Source organism: Equus quagga, chromosome 11, assembly GCF_021613505.1.
Source record: "Equus quagga isolate Etosha38 chromosome 11, UCLA_HA_Equagga_1.0, whole genome shotgun sequence".
Lineage (NCBI taxonomy): Eukaryota > Metazoa > Chordata > Mammalia > Perissodactyla > Equidae > Equus > Equus quagga.
In genome coordinates this window covers 112011332-112032524 of record NC_060277.1, presented here as the reverse complement: position 1 = coordinate 112032524, position 21193 = coordinate 112011332, and the positions used below count along the sequence as shown (strand labels likewise).

General features: G+C 42.6%; 1 protein-coding gene across 4 annotated transcripts in view; it reads right to left on the bottom strand.

Moving 5' to 3' along the window:
- Positions 1-19098, bottom strand: part of TNRC6C (trinucleotide repeat containing adaptor 6C) — a 98488-nt gene extending 79390 nt beyond the window's left edge. For all 4 annotated transcript variants that reach the window (XM_046674873.1, XM_046674877.1, XM_046674875.1 and 1 more), the window contains exons 1-2: positions 19065-19098; positions 18257-18278 (exon numbers count right to left, since the gene is read on the bottom strand). The gene's annotated coding sequence lies outside the window, so the exon portion shown is untranslated. The remainder of the gene's footprint in view (positions 1-18256; positions 18279-19064) is intronic.
- Between the last annotated feature and the right edge of the window lie 2095 nt (positions 19099-21193).

Sequence of the window (21193 nt, the reverse complement as noted above, 5' to 3'; positions counted from 1 at the left end):
ACTGTATCTGGCCCGAAGGTTTTATTGTAGACGGAGCACTTGCAATTGCTTCTTAGGAAACTAGGAATAAGAATGCAATTGGTTCTTTCCTTTTACTACAAAATTCAAAAGCAGCAGCAGCAGAAGAAAAGGAGGAAGAGGGGGAGAGGGAGGACGGAAGAAAGGAAGGACAGAACACAGAGAGAATATTAGCAAGCTGCACAGAGCTCCGCCCGGCCTGGTTAGGAAAGCCCTGTCTCTTTTGTAATCAGTGACACTGGAGGCTGGCTACCACCAAAGTCAAGGCACTGCCACCTGTGGTCCTGCCTCTTCCAAGACTGGAAATGAAGAAAACCTGGCCGAGCCCAAACCTGAAGGAAACCACTGGCAAGGACTCAAAGCAAAGAATCCCAGCTGACAGGAGCCTAAGGATCACCCCGTCCCCGCCCATCCGCAGAGACCCCCAGGGCCCAGGAGCGCTAACAAGACGACACAGCTGCTGCTGGGATGACAATTCTCTGCCACCCCGCCGCTGCTCTTCCTCTACACTGCTGCTGTATTTACAGAAAGATCAAAGGACAAACTCAGGGCTACTTTTCCTTACAATCTTTAAAGAAAAAGAAATTCATGCTACAGAAATGATGAAGTATGCACATAAGGCATGTTATCAGTCACTAGTTTTGAATCTAAACCACCAATTCTAAGATCCTTGAACACAGATTATTCAGTTTTCCTTGTGTGACCTGCCGATGCATTCACTATGTGCAGTCAGTTTTAGATCTCAGACAGCTGCATTTTAGGAGTCAACGTGTTCAAAACCAGCCTTCCCTTTCCCCTTTGAGAAACTGTGGTCTGAGGAGGACTGGAGCCGGCAGTGAACTAAGAATGCATCTGCCATTTTTAAAAGGTGGGGAAAAAAGAATGAAAAATATGTGTGAGAGACTGCATTTGGCCTGCAAAGTCTGAAATATTTATTATCCAGCCCTTCATAGGAAAAGTTCGCCAGCTCCTGGTGGAGGGACTAGAAGCTTCTTGTAACATTAGACTGAGCATCAGACACATAAATCTTGAAGGGAAAAAAAATCCCAGTAACGTATCTTAAAGTCTTGGGTAGGTGTGTTTTATTTTAAGAAGTAAATAAAAATAGCTACAAAAATTTTAACAGTTAATTAAATAATTGTTCCATGTCTCCTCTCCAATTGTGGGGATCATCTTCTTTATGATTACTGACTGGAAAGGTAATGTGATGCTATCACTCAGGAAAACAAAGGGAACATACTAAGTTTAGGGATTATTAGATTTCTCTCTCAGAAACCCGGTGCTTTTAATGTACCGTAGCACTGAGCTACAAGTAAAACAAAAGCCACTATGTTAGACCTGTCAACGAAAGATTGGATGAACTGCCCAGCTCCTTCCTATTCCTTCAGAGACTCCTCTGCCTTCTGACGGCCCTCTAACCACACACGGACTTTAGCCTTTCGACTCATCCCTCTGCCCTGGACTCTCTGGAGAGGTCAGACAGTTTCATGAGTCTGACAGTCCTGTCCATGCCACTGAAACCGAAGTACTGTCTCACGTTGCCCTAACTCAAAGTCTGCTCTCACTCTCCAGTTGCCTACTGGATAGTGCTGCTTGGCAGCTGGTACCCTTCAAACAGAACGCATCCATAGGTCAAACAAGAATTTCCCAAGTCTGAGCCCAAGATGGTGCTGATTGCTGTAGGAAGGCACTGATGCGTAAGACAGGGTTTCTCACCTAAGTGAACCAAAAATCAATTGAGGGAATTAAAATTACAAGTTACAGAAACACGTGGATTTTCTGAAAGTCAGTCATTTAGAGAAGAAAGACGACCATGTGCTGCCCAATAAGGTAGCCACTAACCATGGGTGGCTACTGAGCACTGAACATTCAAATTGAGATGTGCCATAAGTATATACACACTGGAGTTCAAAAGGTTAGTACAAAAGAAAGAATACAAAATATCGCATTAACAATATTTATATTGATTTCATGTTGAAATAACATTTTGGATCTACAGTTGTCTCTCTGCATCCAGAGGGATTGGTTTCAGGACCTCCCACGGACACCAAAATCCGTGAATGCTCAAGTCCCTTAGTCAGCCCTCCATTATCTGTGCATGTGGAAACCCCAGATACAGAGGGCCAACTGTATTAAGTAATCTCACCTGTTGCTTTTTAGTTTTAAAACTCTGCTACTAGACTATTTAAAATTACTAATGTGGTCACAATATGGCTTGCATTATATTTCTATTGAATAGCGCTGCTTTAGAAATTGCACTATCGTCTTGAAAGAGATCAAAATTTGAGCTGGTTTCTCAGAAATATGTTAAATTTAAATAATTATCTGTTTTCACAAAGGACCATTAGTTGTGGTAGATCACAAGCTTTTCAGATGAGAGATTGTCCCTTACCACTCTACTAGCTTAAGTAGTAGCACTTTATCTCACAAATGGAAAAATGTCACTAAGTATTTGTTAAATTAAGGAAGAGACCAAGACCCCAGAACACAGAGCAAGCAAAGTACTCTCAGGTCACCCACATGCTCATTCTCATGTTAATATTTCCAGCTGCCTGAAATGCTAACGCCATGGCTGGCGGTCTAGGGGTCACCCGGGACCCTTAGGAAAGGAAAGAGAAGTCTCTCTCAGCAGAGCCAAGAGGTAGAAGGAAGTAAGAATTTGGACCCTGTCCAGCTGCACCTCTGGCCTCTTTTATATGAGATAGTGATAAACCTTCTCTGGTGTAAGCCAGTATTTTTCACACCTTTGAAACTAGCAGTCAACTAACATAATCTCAACTGGTAAATGGAGAATCTTGAAATTCAATCTATTCTTACAATACAGATAAACCAAATGGGCCGTTTCTCACTAGCCATATACTCTCTCCAGATCCAAATTTCTCAATCTATTACTACCCAAAGAAACAGGGAAGGGTATAAAGGCAATCTTGACATTGCTCTTCTCAAACAGACCCGAATCTAAGGCCATACCTCAACGAGAGAGGCTCACAAACGAGTCTATCCCACACATCACTGTTTTCACACAGCAGCAGAACGCAGTAGGGCAATGGGAATTTTAGTTTGATTTTATTTATGGATCAACAAATCATTTGATTTAGAAAAAATTAAGATAGCAACCAGTTAATAACTTCATAGCTAATAAAAAAACTTTCAGTGACCTGGAAATTTCGGCTATTCTCCTTTGCCTAGTAAGCTTTTACTTTCTTCTTTTAAATGAGGGCGACATCTGCTGGGGAAAAGATAGATGTTAAATCATTATATAAGGAAGCAAACCTTTTAAAACTATTTTCTTTCCAAGCAACAATTTTCTGCTCTCAGTTAAAGATTTTCTGAGGGCACTGTCACAATAGGGTCCAAATGATTTCTAAATTCCTACTATTGCTTTCCCAAAGCACCAGGGCAGGGGGTTCCGCCGCTCCTGCAGGGCTCTGGAGGAGTGTATTTGGGAGCTCCTTTCAAGTTCTCCTACTACGCCTTGTCATCCCTAGGAGACCGAGAGGAGGAGCTTCCCCTGAGACTTAGCCTCGACTTTTCTCCCACCCTGCTCAGCATTCCGTTCCCTTCTGCCTCCCTAGCCATTGTACATTGCCTGAGCTTCCACTGCGTCATCGCAAGTCCCTGGGCCCTGGCCTTCCTCTCATTGTGCTATCCATACTGCTGTACCGTCCCAACCTTCAGTCTGGCTTCCAGGCTGCCTGACACTGCCACATGCAGGCTCTTCTCAGTCCCCATGCTGCTAAAGACTCCTCTTATAATCTGATGTGGTCAGCCAAAATTCCCTTACTGTAACTGTCTACAACTTCTCCTACACTCTCTGAAATCCTGCTACCACCCAGCCCCCCTCTCAATCCATGCCTTCAACTTCCAGGTTACTGAGACAAATGCTACTCGAACATTGACAAGTACTAAGCCTTTCTACAGCCCAGCCACTCTTCTAGGCACTGGAGATATACCAGTGAACAAAAAGGCAGATGCCAGCCCCCGCTGGAGCTCACAGCTTAGCAGGGGAAGACAACGGAAACGATGCGGAGTAAGTTAAGTGCTGTGAAAAATGAGGAAAGCAGGGAAGGTTAAGTAAGGGTTCAAACTCACTGTTTTCTCATGTTCGCTGCCTACCATTCTTTTCACTTCCACAAAATGTGTCACTGTCCTCACTTAACCTCCCCTTATTTACTTATTTAGGAGATATTTAATGAGTGCCTATTTTGTGCCAGGCACTGGGTACACTGAGGAAAATAAACAGATATGGTTCCTATCCTTGGAGTTGCTAACGGAGCAAGAGATAGACACTATCTTTAGAAGGATTCCACAAATACATACTTACAAGCTGTGGTAAGCATGATCAAAGTAACACTGGGACAGAATAATCTATTTTAGGTTAGGGACTCAGAGAAAGCTCCTTTGATGAAGTAACAATTAAGCTGATCCTGAAGAAGTGTTAGCCAGATGAAGAGTGTGTGCGCGCGTGCGTGTGCCTGCCCACTTGCATGCGTGTGCTGTACCTGCGAGCTCACTCCCACTAGCTGGACAGTGCATGGGAAAGTCCTGAAATGGGAAAGAGCCTCGTGCTTTCAAGGACCGAAGCAAGGCTGGTGAGGCTGGAGCTCAGTGCCTGAGGGTAGGGCCGTTGGAGGTGAGGCTGGAAAGGCCGCCACGGACTTGGTGAGGATGTTGGATTCCATCACTTGGCCAACGGCTGGGAGAGTGCTGGGGGCCGCCTGGTGGAAGGCTGCTCCATGTGGTCCTGTCCTGATTGCAGCACGTGGAGGGGTCTGAACCCTCCGGTTTCAGGGAGAAGTTCTCTGGGGACAGACGCCTCAGATTAAAAACTCATGGAGAGTCAAACTGCTGCAACCATCACTGGCTGTTTAAACTCAACAAGCGGGTGACCTTGATCAAGAACCTGCCGGTGCAGGCTCTAGAGCCAGGTGACCCTGTCTGACACCACCTTCACGGTTAAGGGAAACAACAGGGGAGCCACGGCCCACAGCAGCAGCTCCCACCTTGTTCTGTTCTACAAGTGACGCAGGCACACACTTGGGAGGAGGAGTTGCACCTTACATTCCTCACCAGGGACTTAAGAGGGCAGGGGAGCACGGGGTGCCCAAGCACTGAGGCGTTTCCATCTTATTTCATTACCCAAGTCATACTACCAAGACATTCTTCTCTTTAAAAATTTACTTGGAAATATTTAACATGTATCAAAAGGCATAAAGAGCAAATAGTCAACAACCCCCCATGAACCCAATCCCCAGCTTAAGAAATAAATGTCACCAATTCCACCAAAGCCCTGCCTCCCCTTCCCTGACTGTACACTCCAGCTTCGCCCAGAGATACTCGCCACGCACAGTTTGGGTTTATTGTCATTCCCACACACTCCTCTTGAGACGCAGTGTAGTGGCTACGAGGATGGACTCGAGGTTTAAACCTCAGCTCTGCCAGTTACTGGCTGGTGACCCTGGGTAAGTCACTTAACCTCTCCGTCCCTCAGGGGGATAAAATGAGGGTAACAATACCTTACTGCAAGGGCTCTCTGAGGAATGCACGTTAATATATGCAAAGAATGGTTCAGAACAGTGCGTGGCACACAGTAAGTGCAATGTGTTCATATTATGTTAGAGAGAAAATCCACGGACGCTTGTGAAAGATGGTAAGGTAGATCCGATTCAGGACCACAGTGACGGGTATAAGGACACTGTGATGGGGCCTGCAGTGGGGGAGAGAGATTGGGCCCAACTCTGAATATAGTGTGGGCAAGTGTGAATTCACAGCCAAGGAGCAGGGTGGGGGCAGTGGATGGAAAACTACAACGAGGAAACCTCAGGGATGAGGGAGAGTCCTGCTGCCTACAGGCCAGGGCGGCCAGACACCGCCTCAGGGAGGTGGAGGACGAGGACCCTGAGCAGATACCGAGGGAGGTGAGACAGCAGGGTGGGGTGGGGTAGTGCTGGTTCCACTGACGTAGTAAGTTCTTCCTAAAACTGGATTTTACAAGGTAGTGCACAGAAAGGCCCAGGAAAAGGTCCAGGAGCCTGACTCAAGTTTGGTCAACCAAAGAATCTTTGTTAGTTATAATCCTCCTCCTCTCAGAAGCAAAGGGAAATATTTTAGGCTGATTTAAAAGAAAGAAGTCACATGAAATGAACGGTAGATAAGGAAATAAAGAAGGGAAGAAGGTAGGCAGAGACGTGAAGAAGTCACCGTGAGAACTTAGGAGAGAGGAGGACAACTGTACTCAGGATTGGAGGGTTAGCTCTCTAGGTCTGGCCCTAAACCACCCCCCTTAATTTGGGTCTCACCTTTCCACTGTTTGGAAAGTGCTAAGCACTATATAAATGTGAATGAACAGCCATCCCATCATTTTTAAAAATGTTACAGAGCAGGAGTCAACCTTGTCTCCCCTCCCCCAACATGCACATCAGCGCAGGACTGGCAGCGCCTGGGTCGTAGCTATGGCTCAGGCCCCCAGCAGAGGCACACGCGTGCAGTCTGGCAGGCAGTGACCTGGCCGCTCTCTGTCTACTACACCAGCTCCAAGTGTAAGCAGAACCCTGGAGATGGTGGAAGTTTCTGCTCAAGGTCCCAGTGCACAATCACTGCCTTGGTGGCGATGAGAGACATCACTGGTGGCAACTTCTTGAGTCACTGCTGGGCTGCAGCAGTGACACTGTGCTCTTGAAGTCAACAGTGCCAGTGGAGCCTCCAACTCTCTCCCAGGGAGCAGCTCTTGGGGAGGATGTCTTAGGGAATCATTTCTGGAGGCCCAGCCTAGTGCACGCTCCCTTCCCCTGGCCTCACAATGATTTTATAAGCACTCAATTCCCTGTACTTAAACTCATTTCTGCTTAAAACAGCTAGAGTCGTTTCTGTACTCTTCAACTGAACTCTGGTTAAGAGCACAAATTTTTTTAGCAAGTAGTACACTTGAATCTTGCATCCACTCGGCAACATCACAGTATATGGTATGAGCTAGATACTCATCAACTTTCCTTTCAATGGTATTTACTCTAATGGGACTTATTTATATTCACTCTCAATTAAAATCTCTTGGGCTATGACCATTAGCCTAAAGAATACTGACAAGTAGGCATGCAACAGATTGGAGAGATAGATTTTAAAAGTAACTTTTTATAGGTAAATGCTAACCTAGAGGGACATTTTGTTTTTAAGATTTTATTTTTTTCCTTTTTCTCCCCAAAGCCCCCAGTACATAGTTGTATATTCTTCGTTGTGGGTCCTTCTAGTTGTGGCATGTGGGACGCTGCCTCAGCGTGGTTTGAAGAGCAGTGCCACGTCCGCGCCCAGGATTTGAACCAACGAAACACTGGGCCGCCTGCAGCGGAGCGCGCGAACTTAACCACTCGGCCACGGCGCCAGCCCCTAGAGGGACATTTTAACACATCTTATTTCTGAAATTGGGAAGAATCTTACAATTGGTGTATAAATTTAATATGGTTTCCTCATTCACTCTCCAATGCCATCAATAAGACATTATTAAATCAATACTATGTCTTATAACTGATGGCATCTTAGAACTTAAAAAAAAGTTTTCGTATGATAAAGCATACAATTTCTCTTATGCATAGATACTACACAATGACAAAAAAGGGGAAAATATTCAAATATCATCCATTAATTCTAGGTATTTCAGAATATATACTCAAAGACAGAGTTTCTTAAAATTTTAAATTCACCCAAATATATGACTGTTTGCAAATGTGACTTTGAAAGAGAAGTATTCTCCCATGCTAAAATAATCAGTGATTTCAAATAATATTTTCATTATTACAATTTCTTCTGCAACCTATACAGCAACAAACACTGTAGTGAGAGGGTCCCTTAGAATAATGAGATGCAAGGAGAAGGCAGCTTTGAGCATCGAGGGTCCATCTGCTGTGTTTATCGGCAGTCCCAGTTGGGTACAACGTGATGGCCTTCTGTTTGTTCTGCTGACGGTTTCTGGCTGATCTGTCACCATGGCAACTTTTGGAGCCCAACTCAAAATGAGCACAAACTCATTAACTACTAACTATATTAACTTAGTGTCTGTTGCTAATGAGAAATGCTGTTTAGAGATATTTTCTTTTCTAACATACTACAGTTACTTCTCTAAAAGGTATTAAACTAAATGCCACTCAATATATCAGACTGGATAATATAAACGTTAAAGTAAAATTACTTTAATAATAACTACTAATAATACGAATAATTTCATTAAAAGGTTACTTTGTGGGGCTGGCCCCGTGGCCGAGTGGTTGAGTTCGCACGCTCCCCTGCAGGTGGCCCAGTGTTTCGTTGGTTCGAATCCTGGGCATGGACATGGCACTGCTCATCAAACCATGCTGAGGTAGCGTCCCACATGCCACAACTAGAAGGACCCGCAACAAAGAATATACAACTATGTACCGGGGGGCTTTGGGGAGAAAAAGGAAAAAATAAAATCTTTTTTAAAAAAAAAAGGTTACTTTGTTTTGGTCCTTTGATTCTTCTACTTTAAGAAAATATACTATTTACCTTACAGGCAAATGTTTCTAAGCTCTTTTAAACAATAGCTGGCTGATTTAGAAGATTAAAATAGAGGGGCTGGCCCCGTGGTCGAGTGGTTAAGTTCACGCACTCTGCTTCGGCAACCGGGGGTCTGCAGGTTTGGATTCTGGGGGCAGACTGACATACCACTCATTAGGCCATGCCGTGGTGGCATCCCACATAGAACTAGAATGACCTACAACTAGAATACACAACTATGTACTGGGGCTTTGGGAAGGGAAAAAAAAACGAGGAAGATCGGCAATAAATGTTAGCTCAAGACCAATCTTCCTTACCAAGAAAAAAAAGAAGAAAAAAATAGTTTAAAAAAGGGGGAAAAATTTGATAAGAGCATATGTTAAAGCCAAGTAATGAATACAGCATTAATATATATCGGCTTTTTTATAACCTTTTCAATATGTAACATCAGCTGAAATACTCCTCAAAAGAGGCAACACACACTGGAGAGACATGAGGGTAAAGGAAGTCCACCGAGTCCACTGCTTTCAGCTCCCTCACCTCCATCCTGACCGCGTCCCTTTCCCGGCTGAATCATGCTGAACTGAACAAGCTCTCGAGAAAGAGCAAACCCTAACCTCATGAAACACAGACGGCTTCAGTGCAAGTGTGCCCACAGGTCTCCTCTCAGGACATGCGCACTGCCTTCTGCACCAGGACTCTGTGTGAGTTTTCTTTAATAAGTTAATAAAGTGTGGAAGAGCAATAATCCTGGGATGTTTTTCCCCAAAAAGTGCAGAATCCTTCAACCTGCCAGGAGAGGGAGGCCGAGTTAAAGCACTGCGACATTTAGTCAGAGAAGGCGGCGGGGGGGGGGGAGGAAAAATGGCCATGCGGCAAACTGATTCTGAAAAGCCTTATTGCTCGAGGAAAAGAACATTCCTCCTCTATGATGCCTGCCCCCATCCACCTTTAGCCTCATCTCACACCACTGTCCTCTCTGCTGACTACTCATCTGCTAAGCCAACGTCCTGTTTGTTTAGGTTCTGGAAAACAGCTAGCCAGCCTTTGCAAATGCTGTTCCCTCTGTATGTGGGAGCCCTTAGCCCTCTCTCTACTTTCCTGGGCCTAGTTACATTCTCTTCATCCTTCAAATCTCAATTCAAGCATCACTCAGGATGCCTTCCCTAAGCCAGCCTCATTCAGGTTCCTCTGCTCTATGCTCTCATTAAATGATGTTCCTTTCCTTCAGAGCAGCCATCTCAGTTAGTAATGACACATAGTGCACTCTGATGGCTGTTTATGTCCATTCCCCATAAGACTCTAAGCTCCACAAGAGTGAGAAGCATATCTATTTTTCAAATCTTTTTCTCCCCATAGCAAACAGCACAGTGCCAGGAAAATGGGAGGTGTTCAACAAATATCTTTGGGATCAAGTGGTCAGCCCTGGTAGACTATCTACCAGCATGACCCCTTCCTCTCCGTCCTCACTACTCACCTCAGTCTCTGGAGCCTGAACTGTGCAGTGGCAGTGGTCTAACTGTACCCACTGCCCCCAGCTCTCCCTCTCGCCAACTGTTTAATTCATCTTCAATGTGGCACGTTCAGTGATCTTTCTAAAACATAAATCTCATGATGTCACTCTCCCACTTAAAACTCTCCAATGGCTCCCTCTGGTCTAAAAGATCAAATCTAACATCCTTCAGATGGACTCGATATATGAGCTAGTCACCCTGCCCTCCAGCTTTCTGGCTTCAACTCCTTTTTTTGGTAGGACAGACTGTCAAGAGTGCTCAGTTCTAATGGCCTAAGGGATGGCTCTGGGATGACTGGGATAGGTGTCCCTCCTTGTCCTTGTTCTCCTGGCTACCTTAGGGGCCAGCTGGAAGCTCTAGAATGCACTTATCTCATTCTTAATCAGTATGTTCCTTTGCCCCACTTTTCTCACTTATTTTTAAAAACAGGTTATCGTTTCCTATAAACATACAAATATTGGATGAAAAGACGACCAAATGAAGGTAACTTAAATGCTTTCAGATAGAAGACGTTGGATAAATCACAGCATCCACAACATTTTATTGCATTCATCTGCTTATGTATCCATTTACTTATATATCTAACTATTCCTATTAACATATCTTTTTGAGAACAGGGAACGTATCTCTGCTGTCAGGTAGGTATTTATTGTTTATTAAACTAATTAGTGAACTACCTTGACAACTCTAGGTAGAAAAATGTGACTACCATTTAGTTCATTTATTAACACATTATTTGGTAGGTGTGCTAAAAGCTAGATAAAATGTGATCACAATTGAAAGTACATATTTTCTGAAATTACTATATTACAAGAAACTGCACGCATAAAAGGAAAGGGAAATGACTGAGGCATGCAGAAAACTAAGCAGCGATGAGACTTTCTGCCCAACTGTAGAGGCCAATTTAATATTAGAAACCAATCTGGAATAAGAAAGCAGATAACTGGGGCCGGCCTGGTGGCGCAGCAGTCAAGTGCACACGTTCCTCTTTGGTGGTCTAGGGTTCACCGATTCGGATCCCGGGTGCGGACACGGCACCGCTTGGCAAGCATGCTGTGGTAGGCGTCCCACATATAAAGTAGAGGAAGATGGGCACGGATGTTAGCTCAGGGCCAGTCTTCCTCAGCAAAAAGAGGAGGACTGGCAGCAGTTAGCTCAGGGCTAATCTTCCTCAAAAAAAAAGCCAGCAGATAACTCAATAAAAAGTGGGAAAATATTTGAATAGATATTCACGAAAGAAGATACATAGCAGAAAAGCACATCAAAATAATGTTCAATCAGTAGCCATTAGGGAAATACAAACCAAAACCACAACGAAACACCATCACACACTGTTGGAATGGCTAAAACGACGCAGGCTGACTTTCCAAGTGCTAGTGAGGATGCAGAACTGAAATGGTACACCACTTCGGAAAAGTTTTGCAGTTTCTTGAAAAGTTAAACATACATCTATCATGAGATCCAGCCACTCTACTCCTCCACGTTCACCAAAGAAAAATGAAAGTATATATCCATATAGAGACTTGTATATGAATGTTTGTAGAAGCTTTATTCATGAGAGCTAAAAACTCAAGTGTCCATGAACAGCTGAAGGGGAAAACGAACTGTGATAAATCCAAAGAAACGCCGCTCTGCAACAAAAGGAATGAACTACGGACACATGCGACAGCAGGAAGGAATCTCCAAAGTGTGAGGCTGACTGGAAGGAGCCGAGAGCATATACTGTGTGATTCCGTTTATCAAACAGTCTAGAAGAGAGAGACTTCTGTCCAGACAGAAAGCAATCAGCGCCTGCCTACAGGGCGCTGGGGGTGGGCGGGCAGGAGAGACGGGTGGAGAGGGGCCCAGGGACACCTTCAGGGACGACGATGTCACCTTGATTGCAGGGATGCTTTCACAGGTGTGCACATGCCAAAACTCACTAAAGTGTTCTTTTCAGATACGTGTGGTTTGCTGTATGTCAACTATAACTCAAGAAAGCTGTTAAATAAAACAAAGAAAAGAAAGCAACCTGGGTAAATAAGTCATTTCTCAGAAAGCAGACTGGCAGCTTCCTTTAGAGCTAGAAACTGTCACTTTCTCTAAACTTGGAAACCGCTTTCACGTTTAATGTTTTAGTGAAAAGTTATGTTAACTGGAGATGTAGATTTCCTTCCCTTCATCTGAGCATTACTGGAAGGGCCCTCAAGAGGATGCTGTGAAAGGGGCTTGTGACCAAGAAGCAGTGCCCTGCTGCCCTGTTATCACTGGGTTTATCTCCTTTCTTCTAAAATGTGATCAAGAGCTTCTCTCTCTATATGTACCTACTTCCCTCCACCCCATTAAGTTTTCATCCTTTTAAATTGCCTATATACTAGGGGGAAAATACCACTTCTTAATACTCTTTCCTTTGTTCCCATGAAAAAAAAATATTAATGCATTTATTATATCTTCGTTCCCCTAGGGATTTAACAGTAAAATTAAATAATTACTTTAAATAAAGAGCAACATGGCCAAAGAAAGACACATCTAATATTTAAAATCCTGTAAGATACCATCCCATAAAGATCCCTCATGTAATAAATCTCTTAGGAATTTCTTTCATCCTTATTTGAAAAGACCGTAAGTTACTTCATAAAATGAATGGTTATACTGATAATAGATACATAATATCTATGTCTCCTTCATATGATAGCAGAAAAAAATACATAATTGGCAACCAGAAGATAAGGGTTCTAGTTCTTGTTCAGCCAAACGAGCTGTCAAAACTTATACAATTCACTTAATCTCTTTGAATCTCATTTCCTATCCAACGTAGGAATTGGATAAACTCTAAGGATCCTTCAAGCTCTAAGATTTTATTAATTTTGTAGACAGGCAAATAAATTGAGACATTTTATAAAATATATTGTGCTGAGGGGCTGGCCCCGTGGCCGAGTGGTTAAGTTCGCGTGCTCCGCTGCAGGCGGCCCAGTGTTTCGTTGGTTCGAATCCTGGGTGCGGACATGGCACTGCTCATTAAACCACGCTGAGGCAGCGTCCCACATGCCACAAATAGAAGGACCCACAACAAAGAATATACAACTATGTACTGGGGGGCTTTGGGGAGAAAAAGCAAAAAATAAAATCTTTAAAAAAAAAAAATATTGTGCTGAGCATACTGGTTAGACTCTTACCCACTGCTTTTAAGAGCAACACGCACTGAATATAATATTTGCTTTGGTTATGTGGATATGAACACGAACACTCATACATTTAAGGAATCTGGCCAATTTTATTACACAAGGTAACTCAAGAAACCACAGATCTGATGCTTCACAAAGACTAACTGTTGATTCCTGTGTTGAGACCCCCGAAAGACTGAATGAACAGCAATCAGCTGCCTCAGCTGAACAGAAGTGCCACGGAGCCAGAGAAGTGCAGCACTGCGGGTTCCCATTCTGTCTGTTTTACCTCTCTCTGACTCTGACATGGGGAGGGTATGCTTTCAAACTCAATTCTCACTACTTCTCATTCATGCTGAGAAAACGCTTTGTAACTCTATGTTTAGAATGAGCCTTAATGACAGTATGGCACAGTGTATATAATTTGTGATCCCCAAACCCTTATCACTCAATGTAAGGCTACTGAAAGAACATGCTTTCAATTTATTTACATTAACAAAAGCACATAAAGGTTTTCTTAAAATTAACAATTACAAACTGAATGCAAGGCAAAGCTGAATATCTGACTGCAAAACTTATAATCCTTTCAGGCAAGATTAGGAGACTAATTAAAATGTATGAATTTATAAAAGTATATCATTCAAAACCACAAATCATCAATCATATGGAGTTTGAGCCACATTGGGTCATCAAGATATTTGCTTTCATATATGATATAATTAACTTTGAGTCTTTTGTATGAAAACGTATCTTCCTATTTTATGAACTTTAGAAAAATCTGGCTAAAACCAGTGAATTAAATTCACTTCACATTAATGAATATTATTAATAGTTCATCTTAAAAAAATCCATTAAATCCATGAAAAAACTCAGAAGACAATACAGAGAATTTAGGCTCATAAAGCCATCACATCACATAGAAAGCTATTATTATCTGTGCCCAAATTAAGGGCAGCGCCCAAAATAAAGAACAGAGATTACTGCTTACCGAAGTAGAACCCCTGGTAAAGCGTCTGGCACTTAGACACTAGTTACTGTACTGCAGGGAGACGACACACAAGGTAATGGTGTTCCATAGCAGGATCGTGGCTGACTCCCCTCCCCCACTATGAGAGCATCCAGGGTCTCTTGAAGGCATCACAGGTAACTGTGTTCAGTTGGCTCTTCATCATCAAGGCAAAGACAATGTTCAGCAGAATTTACAAAGTATTATTTTGTTTGAAAATAGGCTCATAGAGAGGTTTTCAAATTGCTTAGTGCAGCTCCTCAAGGGGCAGCCAACGGGGGAGTACTCACTGGGGAAGCAGCAGAGAGGCCATATAAAATATACATTTATGTGTATATACTCATAAAGAGATGCAGTCAAGGATGGCCAACAAAATGTTTACTGGTGATACCTCAGAACGGAGAGATTTCACGTGAATTTAACTTTTCTTTAGACAATGCTCAAACTATTTTCAATAAGAACATATTATATTTTTTCATTGTAAGAGGAAAAATAAGGAAGAGGTGACTGTGACAACAACTACCCAAGACCAGAAGGCAGTGAAGGAGAAGGATTCCAGGCATATGCCCATGTTCAGACTCCGGCAGAGGAAGAGCTCAAGCCCATTGCAGGATCCGCATGGTCGGGGGGCAGGAAGAGGAGGAAACTGGTGAAAGGCAAGAACGAGTCCACTACTTGAGTGGAAACCTCCAGAGCTGAACCAGAGTGTCTCTCCTGGCTGCAGAGAAAGCATGGTCCCCACCTGACACCAGGGCAGGGCATAAATGTCGGCAGCACAGTGTTTCAAGAAAGCTTAGTCACTTGGCCTGTATCTTAAAACAAGAAGAAAATGACCTCAACCAATAAATCACAAGTCAGGATTTTAAAAAACAGTCAGAAACAAAATTTTATTTTATTTGTAAATTTTGTAAAGCAGACTTTCTAGAAACCTAGTTTTCAGATGGGGTAGGAGGAGAGGAGAAGCATGCCATATATTAGACTAAGCTCATCAAAAAAGACAAATTTCTAGCGAGATTCAGTTCTGCATTAGTCTTTTAAATGAAGATTCATAGTTCAACAGCTATAGCCAGCTATAAAAAACTTTTTAAGCATAATTAATGCTATAATGAAGACTGACCTACCAAGAATGGATTAGGCTACTCTCTGGGAGAAAGCAGAAAGGTATAATATATATATGTATATGCAGTATATTCTAAAGAGTTCTCTGAAAATGTTAAACGTAAATCAAAATTTAAAGAGGCTAAGTTTCAGGTACTGAGATTAAGTCAAATATAATGTTAAATAATGGAGGCACTGCTTTACTAATGCTACCACTATTGAGCAGTGTATAATACTGCAGAGCAAGTATATTACTCATTGATTTGGTCTAGTTTGAGCTAATTATCAAAATAAAATCAATTCAAACTTCTTTCTACCATGTTAATTGACTCAGTGATATTATATAATCTAATTTATGACTGTAGCCTCTCTCATGAGAGTATTCAACTCTTGACTCACTCAAATTGCTAAACTCTTTCCTAGAGAGCAGGGTTCTCCGGCTCCTGTTGATTGTGGAGTGGGTTGTCACATCTGGCCAGGAAGCATGACCCGGCTCTGGAGTCAGAGGCAAGGTTGAACCAAGTTCTGCCACTCTCACTAGCTCTGTGACCTTGTCTAAGTTACCATACCTCTCTGAAAACCCCTGTCCTGATACAGGATTGTTCTGAAACATGGTAGGTACTGAGACACAGCGATGCTTGATAAAGGTCTACTGTGTGACTTTCCTGACGCTGTAAGTGCAGAAAGGTTCTGAGCACATCAGCCTGCTATTCCCCAGCTGTGTAGCCTTGGGGGCACTCAACAAACTTTCACAGCTTCAGCTTACTCGTGTGTACACTGGAGACAACGGCACCAACAATTAGAAGTAATAGATGCACAGGCTGAGGCCAGGGTCTGGCAGGAAAGCAGTCTCTAAGTGAGGGCGCTGACTCAGGCTCCGACCCTGCACACAGGGCTGGGAGCGGGGGCTGTACGGGTGAGCAAGGCCAAGGGAGCCCCTAGCAGACTAGGGCAGGGCACATCATTAAAACACAGAGCGTTGGAAAAGTAAATCTATGTTACGTGTGAGCACTAATGCTGCTCCTACAATATATCTCACACGTTCAGGCCAGCCTGTGTTACGTAAAACACGTGTCCACCCAGAAATGGAGAACCACCGTCTTGCAGGCAGTTAATTTTGATTTAACCAGTAATAATAGAGAGTCTGAGAAAAATTTAAACCTTGATGCTGCTAATATTCACTAATGAATTATCTAGCAACACTGTGAGATTCTAATCCAGAAAGCATTTTTTTGTTTAGAGGACATTAACAGTCATCATTATGATCTGTTCTGAGGCTAGTTATAGTCAGTACAGTCACTGACAAATTGTACCCAAAGGAGTAGGATTTTAGAGAAGATAAAAGAAGATAAAAACCCAGGAGAGTTTGGAGTCAGAAATGAAAATACTCATCAGAAGAGTAACAGAAAATAGTAACTCCGCGTAAGGTGTCAGGACAATGTAATTCATGATCTCTATAGAGTCATAAGAAATTTGCTACTATTTGAAGAGAAAACAATTACAATGACAACAGAATATACCTGGTATTGAATCAGGTTGTAAAAGCTCCTCAAAATGTTAAATGAAAAAGGAAATAGAGGAGTCAGAACAATAATTCTGTACTTTTGAAGGACAATTATAAGGAACCATTGTTTCTTATTCAAGGTCATAAATTCAAATACAACTACGACCACAACCTTTTGAACCCTTCTGGAAGGTTTGATGTAAACGCACACTGCTTCTGAGAGAGTAAGAGGGAAGAATGTCCTTTCTGAAAACTATGCTGCCTTTTAATATTCATTTTATACAAAATTCATCCCTTCATGTGACTCTGGTGTAGTGGCTCTGAGGCCTACTGCACGGGGGTCAGGAGCCCGGGCTCCCTCAAGTCCCACCCTTACCACTAACTGCTAGACCGAGAGCGAGCCACCCAGCTCATATGACCGGCTTCAGTTTCTTCACTGTAAACTAACACCTGCCCTGCTCAGTTATGAAGTTCAAAGGAGACAACACACAGAAACTTTACTTTGAAAACTATAAAATGTCAAGTAAGAGTATTAGTCGTGGTGCTGCCTGAGACAGCACTCTCACGGAAATCTTTACATTGCATGCATCTGCATGTACAATTTGTGTACATGTGATGGTCCAACAGAAATAAAAACTTAAAAATAATAACAATTAATTATAGGCAACGTCTACTGAGCACCAAGGCACTGAGCCCTTTTCATGCATGATCTCGCTGAGTCTTCACAACAGCTCACGAGGTGGGAACCATTCATTCATTCCCTCCCTCATTTTAAATACGAGATACTTGAGGCCTAAAGAAGTGAAGTAACTTGCCCCAAATCAAAGAGAGCTGGTGTACGCGACTCCTGAGTGTGTGCTCTTCACCACCGAACAGCCCCAACCATGTAAGCATAAAATGAAGAGGCTCGGAGTGCTGCTTCCATTTTGTTCATTCGCCAGCAAATCAAAGGCATGCCTAAGTTACCGTGAGAGCTACATGTGTTTCCACCAACACCCATTAAGTCAATAATAAGCAAATTCTGGACTTGGAGAATAAAAAAGAAATCTCTTACACGTTAAAAAGCAAAGAGGGAATACAGAAAGAATATACTTCTTTTTATTATAAATAGTTGGCAAAGACAATTGGAAGTTTTTAAAAAATTCAGTATCTTTTGGTTGTTCTTATTAATTGGATCAACTTCATCGGTTTAATCCTTGTTTAGTGGAAATCAAACCAAAGGAAAATTATAAAGTATCGTTTAGAAAGCTAATATAACATTCTTTAGGCATTTCAGACTAAGCAAAGTGTCAATGAGATGCAGATGTAAAACCAGTGATAAATGAAGAATTTCACACTGAATAATAAAAAGTAAATTCCAAGGCGGGTTGGATTCTTTGTTTTTAACATTAATTTTTTAAAAAGTCATCTTCATCATAAAAAGTTTGGTACTGCCATAAAATGTACCCCCCCCATAAAATAAACTTACCTTTGGTTTTTTGATCAGCAGCCTGAAAAAAAAAATCAGAAACTCTTTAGGAATAATAATGTGTAGAATGTACACATCTATGAAAGTTTATAAGCAGACTTTTAATATTGAAAATTTTAAAAATAAATTTTTGCCCAGTTACTTTATTAAAATTCATTACCGGGAAAAATGTACAACTGTCTACATGCTATCGATTATATGACATTATTGATCTAAAGGCAAAAAAATCTATGTGGAAGTTCATTTAAGCTCTCTATTTTATTATAGTCTAAAAGGTATTAGAGTTTAAACTACAAGATATATTAAACTAGGCAAGAACAAAAACAAATGGCATAAGTTGGTACATTAAATGCCATCAAGTCCAAGCATGACTATAAGACTTACAGTAGGACTTAACGTTTTCATATTTACCGACAGGATTTATAAAAGAAAATTTGCCAAAGCTGCAAAAATTATTTCCAGCTTTTCTAATAAAATCAGTTAAGTGGTCCTTTCCTCACTTCTTACACATGGTTGTTCTGAACAATTCATTTTAAGTAGAACAGCATGGACATTCTTTACCACCACCAACTAAAATCAAACTTCTTTAAAACACGGCTCTAACATTTCCAGTTCCTTGAGAAAGACATCTTGTGGCTGTCACCCTGTATTTATTTCACCAGTACAATATCTATTTTTTGCTGATTATAGATTTAGCATATTGATTTTTAAAAGCAATAAAACAAAACTTTGTAATGTAATGGCTATGATGATGCAAACGAGACACATAATGATTATAAAGACAATGACATAGTAACTCTAGCCAAACCTTTTTCTGAGCACCTTCCTTCTTTTTCTTTTCTTCCTGCTTTTTCTTTTTCTTTTCTTCCATCAAACGTTCCTCTTTTTGTGTTTCTTGTTCTTTCTCCCTATTAAATATAAAGAAAAGTAGTATTAGTATAATGTCCATTTTAAATCAAAAAATGAAAGAGCATTAGCTGCAGAAAATTTTAAGTCAAAGTCTCACACAGGCACAAAGAAGGACCCTTCAGAACAGAGGTGTCAGGACAGACATTCGCCCACCACGGGCCACATCTCTCCAGGACCACAGCAAGCTGCCCCGATTTCTTTAGGTTCAGCTGGACCTTTGTTCGGTCCACACGTGCTGAGCACCAACCTTCTATTAGACGATGTGTTAGGAGATAAGAGTAGAAAACAGAGTGAGATGCAGTTCCCTCAGTCCAGCCCCAGAGCAGCACTTCTCAGTGTTGCCACAGGGACCACAATCATCAGAATCACTGGGGGTGCCTATCAAAAATATAGATTCCTGGGTTCCACCCACACCCAACCAAATTAGAATCTTTGGAGGTGATTCTTATGCACACTATAATTACGTGATTGTTTGAAAAACCAATAGCTTTTAAACAGAGATTCCTACAGAGCGTGGTGCGCTACTCTAAGGCCAGACTGGAACACAGCACAGAGCAGCTCCACTTGGAAGAGTCGGGCAGCCTCTGAGTCAGGCGGAACTGCTGCAAAAGTGTTGGCTGGCACGGGGTGGCATGTCAGTTATCAACCCATTGCCTGTCAGCTTCAAATTCACTCTTTAACACCTGCTCTACAATAACGTACAGACCTCCTTCAAGCATTTCTCTTTTCCAGTGAGCACGATGCAGAGCTTTCTCAGTAAAGGGTCCTAGAGGGACACGGTAGCAGAAAGGCACTCTCCCACTATTTATGGCTGCTGTGGGGTGGGGTCAACATGTGGCTGTGAGGACATCAGTGAGGACCTCAGTCACGGGCCCAGAAAGGGCGGCCCCTCAGCAACACTGCAGCTCTGGCAAGGTCTAGTGTCATCACCTATGACCCTTTCAACACAGACACTGTGCTCCAGGCCTGCCTCTTGCCCCCACTTCGCACTAGTCTCTCATGGTTCTCCCAATGACACGGCCCTCCTGACCGGGACGCTGTGTGCTCCACGCTACTGCACTGATAGCCCCACTTCTCTGCACACTTGCACGCCTGGCCATCAGCTGCAGCTTGCCACCAGGAGGGCTGCCACCAGGGCTCCACCTTCTGTGTGCCCACGTGACTGGCTACTGGCTGCGGCTTTCCTGGGCTGGGCCATGCTCTGGAGGAGTCTTCCTGCTGCCTAGCAACTGCAGACCAGCTGACCTGGGCAAACCAGGGAGTTGTTCTGCCATCCAGTGGGCTGCAACAACACTTTCTTCACTGAGTCTGAACCCCAACCTTGAGGAGAGGAGCCCTCTTCCAGTCAGTCCTTCCTCGGGTACTCTCTCTCAGCCTAGGTACCATACGGTTTTCTACAGATACTCTTTTATCAGAATTTAATTAGTGTTTATAATAAACTTTCCCTGTTTATATCACCATGTGGTTTCTATCTTCTGATTGGGCCCAGACTGATACAAGTGGGATGGAGGATTTAACAGACTAAGCAGAAGGAACAACAGGCAGAAAAGCCTCACCAAAACATCACCATCCATCCAGTAATGCTGTTTTTGAATTAGTAATTTCGGAGTTTGATTTTAATTTGTAAATATGTTTTATATATAACTGCATGCAAAAGGAATTTCACGCTATGGTCAGTTTGTACATATTTAAATACTACCATTATAAAAATTAATGTTTTTTTTTTTTGAGGAACATTAGCCCTGAGCTAACTGCTGCCAATCCTCCTCTTTTGGCTGAGGAAGACTGGCCCTGAGCTAACATCTGTGCCCATCTTCCTCTACTTTATATATGGGATGCCCACCACAGCATGGCTTTTGCCAAGCAGTGCCATATCTGCACCCGGGATCTGAACTGGCAAACCCCAGGCAGCCGAGAAGCAGAACATGCAAATGCAACCACTGCGCCACCGGGCCGGCCCCCCAGCATAAAAATAATTTAAATCAACACGGTGTCATGGGGTACGTAGAGAATATTCTTCCTTTAAAA